The sequence below is a fragment of the Drosophila nasuta genome, unplaced genomic scaffold, assembly GCF_023558535.2.
Source record: "Drosophila nasuta strain 15112-1781.00 unplaced genomic scaffold, ASM2355853v1 ctg131_pilon, whole genome shotgun sequence".
In the NCBI taxonomy this organism is placed as follows: domain Eukaryota; kingdom Metazoa; phylum Arthropoda; class Insecta; order Diptera; family Drosophilidae; genus Drosophila; species Drosophila nasuta.
The window spans coordinates 1-12,605 of NW_026869373.1; the positions used below are offsets into that span (position 1 = coordinate 1).

Sequence of the window (12,605 nt, forward strand, 5' to 3'; positions counted from 1 at the left end):
TAATAAAATTTTAATGGTTTAGAAGCCATACAATGCAAATTGTCCCTTATTTATCATTGCAGTCCAGCACGGATACGACCTTAGAGGCGTTCAGGCATAATCCAACGGACGTAGCGTCATACCACTGTTCGCTCGAACAAGTATTGTGCCATTGGTCCGTACCTGCGGTTCCTCTCGTACTACGCAGGAATGCTGTCGCAACAACGTTTTGTCATTAGTAGGGTAAAACTAACCTGTCTCACGACGGTCTAAACCCAGCTAACGTTCAGCTCACGAATACATAAATGCACTTCTCATTAATGAATTAGTTTGCGATTATATAACAAACTCGTGATACTTTGATCAAGAAGCTTTGCATCAAAACCCAATACCATAAGATATAATAAATATATCCGTATAATGGCTAGGAAATGATACACGTTCCATTTAATCAAGTAAGTAAGGAAACAATAAGAGTAGTGGTATTTCATTGTCGATACTAAACCGAAATTTAATATCTCCCACTTATTCTACACCTCTTATGTCTCCTTACACTGCCAGATTAGAGTCAACCTCAAAACGGTCTTCTTTCCCCGCTAATTATTCCAAGCCCGTTCCCTTGGCTGTGGTTTCGCTAGATAGTAGATAGGGACAGTAGGAATCTCGTTAATCCATTCATGCGCGTCACTAATTAGATGACGAGGCATTTGGCTATTTTTGTAGGAAATGCATTTGCCCACACAACAATGCCATATAAGGATGGCACGTCATATGACTGTTTTCCCTTTACTTTGTTCACAATAGATGTTGGCCAGTGTAGTTGACTTTCAATGAGGAAAGTAAACCTCGGTGCTAGCCCACTCCTTGGCGGTATCCAGTATGGAACATGAACGTCTTAAAGCCGCAGACTCCGCCATCTACCACCCTGGTACTGATAATATTGCTATCACCAGCGTTAAGGACTCCCAGTGCTCTCAGTCGTTTTACCGACCGATAGCTCCAGATGCCCCTCCAGTTTAGCGTAGCAGAAAAGATTTTGATGTCCTCATGTGCCTGATAATCCCGAACCAGAGCCGTTCGTACGTCCTGTTCGTCGTAGATCTCAACCTTACTCTGATGAGCTTGGTCAAGATCAAGTCCGTCAGTCACTACCTGAGCATCGATCACTATAGTGTGATCTGGTCGGAAACCCACCAGGTCCGGCTTATATATCCTGTTCTCTCCCTGCAGACTTGGTTCAGCAATGACAGAGTAGCCTCTCGTCTCAAGTCCCCGCTTGAGATAATTAGCTACACTGTTGTATCTAGCCACCCGCCTCCCATCCGTACGATGACACTTCTGCAGAATGTGGTTTAGTGATTCGGGAGCATCACATCCTGCACGACACTGCCTCTCCAATTCGTGCCTTCCCCTCGTGGTACGAGACCGCGTGGGTAGGGCATTTATCCGCAGTTTGATCCCATTCAAATAAGCTTTTCCAGTTAACAAACGCGTGGGTGCGACAACCCACCCGTGTTGTGGAGCATAACGCCCTGCTTCACGGAGACCGCTACCATCAACAGAGGAGTGCAACCTATCCGCCCAGTACGAATCGATCAAAAGGCGTGTATCCAGAGCCGCGTCTCCCGATACCTTGCACCTATCTCGGGCCCTCCGAATTTCCGCACTAAGGAACGAACTGGCCGTCTCGGATTGCTCGAGGTGGGGCCATTTTATGTTCGTTAGCCTCTGTATGCGCAGCATTGGAGCTGTCCTTCGAACTGAGGGAACACCGAGACCTCCACTTGTGTGGGGCATGGAAGAATGCTACTGACACATCCATAGGAAGATCTAACCATTTCCTTACGACCGACCGTACCAGTCTGTCACACTTTCTCAAAACGCCTATTGCCACACTACCAAGGGTTAGCTTGTGATATAGCTATGGAATGAGGACAGTTCGGAGGGCGAATAACTTCTGCTGTGGCTTCAGGGGGACCGCGATATGATATCCAATCTGGGACCAATGTCCTCAGTCGGAATGTTGGAACCTACACAGAAGCTCCGTGACTCGATCACAGTACACTTCTGCTTCGGTTGCCCTTGACACTAACAGTAAAACACTTATTAGCGTTTAGGGTCAGCCCAACGGACGCCAAAAAGGAGACCGTGGTATCAATAATGCCTGAAGGCCCTTCGGTGTAGAAGCAAACAACACTAGATCGTCTGCGAACGCTGCAGCGTTTGTTTTGGCATTTCCGACACTGACACCAATCTCGTCCGGTAGAGACCTGAGCAACCGGTCGATGACCAAGTTGAACATATGTGGAGACAAAGGGTCACCCTGCTTCACACCTCTAGCAGGGACGAATTCCTCTGATCTCCAGCCTTTACCATTGAGACTAGTGCCACCTCCCAAGTACAAGCTACGTACGTAGTCAACAAAACCCGTTGGTGCACCATACGCGGATAGGGTGTCAATTACCGCTGCGTGAGACACAGAGTCAAACGCTTTGCTGACATCAAGTGTCGCGATATAACACGACGCATGACGTCTATGGTGGTCCCTCAGGGATTAAGTCAACTATTGTCGCGTTATCGGCGCAACCGTCAGTAGGAAGAAACCCGCTGACGCGGATCCCAATCGACTGATGGGGCCAATCGAGATGCCAAGATGGCATTGAGTTGTCTAACTATGACAGAAGGCACCGATATCGGACGGAAGTCTTCTGGTTGGGATGCTCTTACCGTCTTCGGGATAAAACGGTTCGACCCATTCGGAAGAGTGTGGGTAGTTTGCCACACCAGAGAATAAGGTTCATTATGCGAAGCATAACACCACTGGGAATACTCCTGGCAGTTCTTGGAGATATTCCGTCCGGTCCGGGAGAAGAAGTCAATGGCACTTGATGCAATTGCAGGTCCCTAGACGTAATAGGTGACCATACCCCTCAAGCAAGTGTCCCATATGGGGCACGGTGCTATTGCAAAGAGGAAGGGCTCTGCTGTGTCATGACTTCTCTCCAGTATGGTTTCATAATCTCTTGGTTTGGCATTACCGACTCGTCGGGTCCTGCAAGCAAGGATCCAATGCATCGACCTTTATGTTTGTCCCAGTTGCGCTGAACCCTAGCGAACTGCTGCCTTCTATTTTGTCTCCTATTGCGAGGCTCAGGAAAGACTCTCGCCGAAACCGGACCTTCGTTTCGATTCGGAAAAATTTCAGGAGATAGTTAGACAAACACTGAGAGTTGCTTCTTTGCCCGAAGTCTGCGCTCTATCAATGATAGATTGCAGAACCTCGACTCTCCACGATCGACTACATCCTACAGGGCCGAAACCCCGTAGTATCCTCATGAGGACGTTGTCCGAATGTATCGATGGTGTGATTGGAACCGACTCTGACATTGAAGAAGAAGACTCAAGCCCACTAGGGCGGCGCTTAACGGCTTGTGGTTCACTAATTTCGGGGATAAGAGCCGCTTGCCCTCTTAGCTGCTCGATTTTTTGCCTTATAATTATCCCTCTGTCGACACTTTTTAATAGCATCGACGCTGCGTTCTGGAAAATGCAACGCCAGCTTTTTATTAATGAACCTCTCGCCATTTGCTATGAGCTCAAGTTCCTTCCTCGCCATCATGGCCAATTCTTCCTCACACCACCTGGTTTTCACGTCAACACGCGTACGAAGCTCATCAAGCTCGTCTTGTGCTGACGCGACATGTGGACGCCTAAACCGGTCTTTGTTCCAAAAGATCGGCCGCATTACACACATAGATGTCCCACAACTGGATTAGCATCTACGTTCCTTCCCTGATGGGCTCCTACGGATGCCGTAGGAGAATTCACTGAATAACTTTCAGCTATCCGAGGCATGTTATTTGAGTTTGCACCATCAGTTTTCAGGACCATCGGGGTGGTAACCCAATGGCCCCTTTCGCCGCTCATATTCGCTGCTGCCGAAACTACATCGGTCCAGCACCCGGAGGACACCACGAGGAAGCCACAATTTTAGTGGGGCACATGTTGCCTATGAGTCGACTTGATCTGACTAACGAAGGACGGTAGCCCATTTGCCATTACTGAGAAATGAACCATTATTCCCCTTCTGCAGACCCATTGATCCTCCTTAAGAGAGTCATAGTTACTCCCGCCGTTGACCCGCGCTTACTTGAATTTCTTCACTTTGACATTCAGAGCACTGGGCAGAAATCACATTGTGTCAACACCCGCTAGGGCCGTCACAATGCTTTGTTTTAATTAGACAGTCGGATTCCCCAAGTCCGTATCAGTTCTGAATTGATTGTTAATTGATAATCGTTATAATTTAAAAGAACTAACTGTTCCACAATTGGCTACGTAACTAAACTATCCGGGGAACAAGAAACTACCATAAATGATAGAAACTCTATTTACCCAGAACGAGCACATAAACCATGTTATTGTTTCCCAATCAAGCCCGACTATCTCAATCTTCAGAGCCAATCCTTATCCCGAAGTTACGGATCTAATTTGCCGACTTCCCTTACCTACATTATTCTATCGACTAGAGACTCTTCACCTTGGAGACCAGCTGCGGATATTGGTACGGCCTGTTGAGAAGTTTGCGTGTCCCCACCATAAATTTTCAAGGTCCGAGGAGAAAATATCGACACAACAGTATATGTCATACTCTTCTAGTCCATCTACCATATCTCTGCGAAAGACTTCCATGGTAGTACGGCTATAAAACAGAAAAGAAAACTCTTCCGATATCTCTCGACGGCTTCTTTATGGTCGTTCCTGTTGCCAGGATGAGCACTAGGCCCATATTTAATAACAAACTGATACTCAACAGGTTACGGAATTGGAACCGTATTCCCTTTCGTTCAAAATTATTCAAGTTTTTAATTATGACAAAATTTAAATTTTAGTTACTTTTTTTACTTGAAAATTTTGGCTTTCGCCTTGAACTTAGGACCGACTAACTCGTGATCAACCACTGATCACACGAAACCCTTCTCCACTTCAGTCCTCCAAGGTCTCATTCGATTATTTGCTACTACCATCAAGATCTGTACCAATGACGGCTCTATGCAGGCTTACGCCAAACACTTCTAAGCACACCATTGTACCTTCCTACTCACTAAAGTTTCAAAATTTATATTACAAGTAATATAAATCATCTACTTTAGCGGTAATGTATAGGTATACAACTTAAGCGCCATCCATTTTAAGGGCTAGTTGCTTCGGCAGGTGAGTTGTTACACACTCCTTATCGGATTTCGACTTCCATGATCACCATCCTGCTGTTTTAAGCAACCAACGCCTTTCATGGTTTCTGAATGAGTTGTTAATTTGGGCACCGTAACATTACGTTTGGTTCATCCCACAGCGCCAGTTCTGCTTACCAAAAGTGGCCACTGGACACATTATATCATAACCTTAAACTTCATATCAAGAAAGTTAAGGTTCTTACCCATTTAAAGTTTGAGAATAGGTTAAGATCGTTTCGACCCTAAGGCCTCTAATCATTCGCTTTACCAGATAAGATTATTTTATACAACAACTAAATGCACCAGCTATCCTGAGGGAAACTTCGGAAGGAACCAGCTACTAGATGGTTCGATTGGTCTTTCACCCCTATACTGTTTCGGTCTTCCATCAGGTTTCCTGACTTCAACCTGATCAAGTATAGTTCACCATCTTTCGAGTCACAGCATATATGCTCAAGGTACGTTCAGTTAGAGGCATAAATAATATAAATATTATTATACATAACTATATAGAACGCCCCGGGATTGCGTTAATCAACTATAAATAGTTAAAAACTAATCCCAATAATAGTCAAGTTAATTACGCTATTAGGGTTTATATCCCAATAACTTGCACATATGTTAGACTCCTTGGTCCGTGTTTCAAGAAGGCTCCCTGAAGGTATCATGAATCTTTCGCATTGTTAATCATACAAAGTGCTTATAATAAACATAAAAATCAATGATAATCATGCCATTATATAATTCCGAAAAATTAACGCACTGTATAATCTATCAGCACTTTATCAAATTTTTGAAATTTATTTTATGTTAAATGCAAGCACTCTAATTTAAATAAATAAAATTCCATACATGCTAATAGATTACAATGTCCTTATATGGAAAAAATGCATACTATCGTTATAATATTGATTAAATATTACAATTCTAATGATGAATTTTCCATAACGGATATTCAGGTTCATCGGGCTTAACCTCTAAGCAGTTTCACGTACTATTTAACTCTCTATTCAGAGTTCTTTTCAACTTTCCCTCACGGTACTTGTCCTCATTTAAGAAGGACTTAAATCGTTAATTTCTTATACTAGAATATTGACGTTCCATACACTGCATCTCACATTTGCCATATAGACAAAGTGACTTAGTGCTGAACTGATTTCTTTTCGCTCGCCGCTACTAAGAAAATCCTTGTTTGTTTCTTTTCCTCCCCTAATTAATATGCTTAAATTCAGGGGTAGTCCCATATGAGTTGAGGTTGTTTAATTACACTTATAGACAATTTTCTGCCTATTTTGAAATATACTATTTTTTTTTTTTTTTTCCATAATTTTCACAAAATTATTCTTTATATTATATTCGTTAATAAGAGGCAATTCTAGTTTATAAAATAATATATTTTATGCTAGACATTCCTCAGTATTATTTGAAATGAATAAAGAACATATAATTCTTCAAATTTCTCATGCAACAGAGTTTTAGTATTTTCATTTATTAATTCATATTATGAATATCTTAAGCGAGAACTTTTAGATTCACACTTATATTATCCAATAATAAACAATGTGCTTAAAATTCCGAAAAATTTTAAACAACTTATTTAGCATAGTCTTACAACCCTCAACCATATGTAGTCCAAGCAGCACTAAAAAATTAATTAAAAGTACATAACAGCATGGACTGCGATATGCGTTCATAATGTCGATGTTCATGTGTCCTGCAGTTCACACGATGACGCACAGTTTGTTGCGTTCTTCATCGAACTATGAGCCGAGTGATCCACCGCTTAGAGTGATACAATTTTTTTATTTCATTACGTCAATAATATTTTTATTGAAAGAAATTAAAAATACACCATTTTACTGGCATATATCAATTCCTTCAATAAAATTTTTTATACCTAAATAAATGTTGCGAAATGTCTTAGTTTTACATAATCGATAATAATAAGATATATGACAAGTATATTTTAGCTAAATTTATTTATTATGATCAACATATGTAAAGCGTTAACCTGCAAACAGGTACAACATTGTTTTTCTTTAGGTGTTGCGAACCAATGTATGCGCACTGAATATGCACAATACATTTTGCAACGCATATATATTATGTCCATCGTAGGAGCTTGGGGAACAGAGGTAGGCGTGTCCGTCTCCACCAGTAAGACGGCTGTCATGTTGCTGAAAGGCCAATTATCGGCTAATAGGCGGCCTGGGGTACGGTTTGCTGGAGCAAGCCTGCCCTACGTTGACAAATACCGCTATCTGGGCATCACGATCGGCGACCGGTGGAGTTTCAACCCGCATATCGCGTCTTTACGAGATAGGCTGAGCGGAGTTGTTGGTGTTTGGCACGCGTACTACGGGTCGACTGGGGGATCAGTCCCCGTGCCAAGCGGACCATTTACACTGGACTCATGGTGCCTTGTGCGCTATTTGGTGCCTCAGTGTGGTATGCCACGGCGATGAGACTAGTAGGGGCCAGGAGGCACCTATTGTCCTGCCAAAGGCGCATCCTTCTTGGATTCCTACCGGTGTGCCGTACAGTGTCCACTGTGGCACTGCAAGTTCTTGCTGGTGTTCCCCCGTTTGATCTGGCTGCCAAGAAATTGGCAATCAGTTTCAAACTCAAGCGCGATCACCCGCTGGAGGAGAGCGACTGGCTGTTTGGTCAAGATCTGTCGGGTCTTGATCACAAGCAGAAGATGGCGATGCTGGACGACCGTATGCTGCAGGAGTGGCAAAGCAGATGGGATAATGGTGATGAACCCGGCCGGGTGACTCATCTTTTTATCCCGGATGCTGGGTTCGTCTTCAGCAGGCGAGACTTCGGTTTCAGCCTACGTGCTGGATTCCTGCTGACAGGCCATGGATCGCTGAATGCATTTCTGCATGAGAGACGTCTAAGCGGAACGCCTGCATGTCTATGCGGTGCGGATAGCGAAGATGCGCTGCACGTTCTGTGTGTATGCCCCATATATGCAGATTTGCGTCACCTCGATGGACTTGGGATCGAATACCTGCATGGCGTCTGGAGGGTTTCTGGAGCGGTGGCGACACAGGAGAGGATGCAGCTATTGCAAACATTTGCCGATGCCGTGTTCACAAGGCGTCGGCAATTGCTGTACCAGGAGGCGACGAATGGGCCGGCAGTCCCGAGCTAAAGGCTAAAACTGTCTCACCCGTGTGGCTGGCGGGTCTTAGAATTCCTCGACAGCTTATCCCCGCTTGTCGTATGAGGCGACTAGAAGGATAATTTCTTTGGGCTGTCAGTCCCGAGCTGAAAAGCTGAAACTGGCCTCACCTGTGTGGTTGGCGGGTCTTGGGAATTTCACCACAGTGGACCTCCACTTATCGTACGAAGCGATTCTTGAGGTGCGTCACCAACGCTAACTGTTTGAGTTAAATTGGTAGTACCCTTGTGGTACGAAACCTGACCGGTGGAGCAAAACACAACCGGTGGCCGTGTACCACAGATCGGCAGAGGTTTTAGGTGGGCCTCGCTCCCCACACAGGAGGAAGTGTCCAGTCCAAACAACTGGCTCTTCAAATGTGTACCTGCGGTGAATTCCAAGGGGGCGCTGATCACGCCGTGTGATAAGTCACTTGTGACAGGTGCACACGCAAAACATCGGAACTTATATGTCCCTATCTACTATCTAGCGAAACCACAGCCAAGGAACGGGCTTGGAATAATTAGCGGGAAAGAAGACCCTTTTGAGCTTGACTCTAATCTGGCAGTGTAAGGAGACATAAGAGGTGTAGAATAAGTGGGAGATATTAAATTTCGGTTTAGTATCGACAATGAAATACCACTACTCTTATTGTTTCCTTACTTACTTGATTAAATGGAACGTGTATCATTTCCTAGCCATTATACGGATATATTTATTATATCTTATGGTATTGGGTTTTGATGCAAGCTTCTTGATCAAAGTATCACGAGTTTGTTATATAATCGCAAACAAATTCATTAATGAGAGAGTGCATTAATGTATTCTTAAATTAAAAATTTGGTATAACTCAATTACTCAGGTATGATCCAACTCAAGGACATTGCCAGGTAGGGAGTTTGACTGGGGCGGTACATCTCTCAAATAATAACGGAGGTGTCCCAAAGCCAGCTCAGTGCGGACAGAAACCACACATAGAGCAAAAGGGCAAATGCTGACTTGATCTCGGTGTTCAGTACACACAGGGACAGCAAAAGTTCGGCTTGGTTGGATTGTTCACCCATGCAAGGGAACGTGAGCTGGGTTTAGACCGTCGTGAGACAGGTTAGTTTTACCCTACTAATGACAAAACGTTGTTGCGACAGCATTCCTGCGTAGTACGAGAGGAACCGCAGGTACGGACCAATGGCACAATACTTGTTCGAGCGAACAGTGGTATGACGCTACGTCCGTTGGATTATGCCTGAACGCCTCTAAAGTCGTATCCGTGCTGGACTGCAATGATAAATAATAGACGACGATGGATGTGATGCCAATGTTACATATAACATAGTAAATTGGGAGGATCTTCGATCGGTGCCGCGCTAGTTATACATTAAAACATTATTTAATACAATGACAAAGCCTTGAATCAATTGTAAACGACTTTTATAAAAGGCAAGGTGTTGTAAGTGGTTGAGCAGCTGCCATACTGCGATCCACTGAAGCTTATCCTTTGCTTGACGATTCGATAAAATATATATGTTTAAGGCATATATAAAAAATAATATATATGGTGTATATATGGAAACGTATATTTTTTTATATATATAAATATGCAAAATTGTATGCATTGTAACGAATCACTAGTGTAATATTCGTCTGGTGCTGGTGTTGTTCTCCGGGCTTTGCTCAGATAGCATGGGGTTTAAGGAAAGGGCCAACTAATAGGACGCACCACTTATAATAATAATACATTTAACATTCGCGTACATATGGGAAGACAGAGAAGAAGGAGTGTAATGGAAAGGTTACACTAAACAATAGTGAAAGAGAAGAGAAAGGGAAGGAGAGGAAGGTAGGTTATCAAAGGAGACGGAGCCACTCTCTAATGCAACACAGCTGTTATTGTGTGCAGACGCCCACCCTACCGTGATCCTGCATTCAAATGCCAAAAACTAAAAAAGTTGGCAGGATCCCTAATAGACAGTGGTTCGGCTTATCTACTCCTGCTTTGTTAGGCATGGTTCCAAATAAAATAGGCAATTAAGCGGACATACTTAATTTATTAACAGATAGCAAAAATAATTTGAATAATAACAACATTATTAATTGACAAAAAAATGACAAGAAAAATAAATAAATAAATAATTTAACGGACAAACATAGTAAGTGTGTATGAGGCGGAATTAATTAAATAAGGCAAAAAAAAAAAGAATAAAAAGAAAAACTAAAAATAATTAACCTATAAATATAAAATATGATATAGCATAATTATAATATAAATATTTAATTTAGCATTTAAATGTTGATTAAATTAAGAGAAGTAAAAAATTAGCTAAAATGAACTAGTTTTGGGTTCATTTAGAAATGCAATGTTAGACCATCACACCGTTAGACCATCACACCAAATAAAATGAGGATCAGCTGATGGCTGTCACTCAATGAAATGTTTTGCTATTGCCAGTCTCGCAAGGTCATTGACCGCTGGGACTGCAGACAGCTGTAGCAGCGCTATGGTCAGATGGACCACCAGCAAAAGGGAAGCTTTAGCTCTAGCTCATAGATTATTAATTAGTTAGAGTGAAACAGACTTACATACATTAGAGACTCCCACGCAGAAAGATCTTTCCCTTGTGTTGGTGCCTGTCTGTGGTGTATCTGTGGGGAATAATAATAATTACGAGCTTTTGCGCCTGCATGAAAGCTGCTTGCTATGACCGGTAGCGTCGATCAAAACAAACATGCATACATACAAATGTATGCAGGTATGGTTTACATGCTTTTCAGGCAATACACAAACATTAAATTTTATAACTAAATACAATTTAACAAAGATATTTTGCCTATAGGTGTTGCCTTACATGCCTTCTTAAATGATTGCCATTTCTATTTTATACAATAGTACAGTGGTACTTTTATTATGAAGGACCCAGAAAAGTTGTTGGTTCAACTTTCTCGCCACATCATATTACTCTTACAACATTGATGGAATATCACTTATAGATGCATAGTTAAACAACATAACGTAAATTAACAATAATAAACAAACAAACAAAAAAAAACATAAGCTGTTAGTCAGCCGTTCGCCTTCCTCCTGGGTGACGCAGATACTCGGCCTCGATGCCACCACAAGTGCGGAGCAAATAGCCAACGGAGATCGCAAGGCTGCCGGACACAGGTGTTTTGCAGTAGAAACACAACCTGCTGGGAAGCAATTCTCCTGTGCTCAATGAGCGTCTGCAGCTAGCAACAGCTCATCTGTTTGCGTTGCCCAGACAGCTGATGTGTCCAGCACATCTGCGACTTGGAGCTTTTGGTGGTTGGCCGTTAATCAAGCAGTTGTGTGTTTTGAAGTTTCATTTTAAATTAATTTAAAATTCTACCACTGGGTTATTATAATTTACACACTGGGTTATTATATACATTATGACTGGGTCATTATATTCAGCTTTATACCGGGTGTTATATAAATTAATACTGGGTTATTATAATTTATGACTGAGTGCCGAATCTAAAATAAATAGACAAAACTAAACTTAGAACAACAAAAACAACTAAATATACGTATAACAAATATTTACCCTAATCTGGAAAACGGCACTTGATATGGGACGACAAACTCCTGAAGTGGACAACCATCTATTGCATGTGTTGGGTGGACGGCAAATGTGCACTTTTGCGAGAACAAACACCATTAATGTATCAGTAAAACAATTATACATTGCAGTATCATTGTATACTTACAAGTAAGATGTATGCAACAGGCTTCGCCAACCACTTCACTGAGATAATTTTTTTTCAGACACATGCACTTTAACACATTTTTTTCTCAGGTTTTTTCTAACCTTTTAACAATTGTGTTACAAAAAACCCAACAACAAAAACCTCTTTTCGAATTTGACAACTAATCCTAATCCCCTTAGTCGTTGTAACGACAAAGTGGGATACCCGCTTGGAGGTAGCTTAATAGTCATTATGCGAAGATAAACGCTTATTGCTTAATGTCCTTCGCATGGAATTTGCCTATGAACTTGCCTTGTAAATCCTCCAACTCATAATATGCGGAACCTAACTTGCGTCTGACTCGCGATTTTACAAACGTTGGAGCTAATTTAGCACTGAAACCTTTTACAAAATTGCTTTGTTGGAAGTTCCGTCTATACACTTCCTGCCCTACAGTGTAGTTGACCTCTCGACTACGTGTATTATAAACTTTTCGTTGCGTATCTGCTGTTGTAGTA

The 12,605-nt window shown here is 42.3% G+C and overlaps 1 long non-coding RNA gene and 1 pseudogene across 1 annotated transcript; both read right to left on the bottom strand.

Moving 5' to 3' along the window:
- Nucleotides 1–42: 42 nt before the first annotated feature.
- LOC132797515 (large subunit ribosomal RNA) lies at nt 43–6,471 on the bottom strand (annotated as a pseudogene).
- Nucleotides 6,472–11,366: 4,895 nt separating this feature from the next.
- Nucleotides 11,367–12,189, bottom strand: LOC132797514 (uncharacterized). Its single transcript, XR_009633685.1, has 3 exons — nt 12,109–12,189; nt 11,946–12,037; nt 11,367–11,875 (listed from the first exon to the last, which is right to left on the bottom strand). It is a non-coding gene; the product is annotated as an uncharacterized LOC132797514 (long non-coding RNA).
- Between the last annotated feature and the right edge of the window lie 416 nt (nt 12,190–12,605).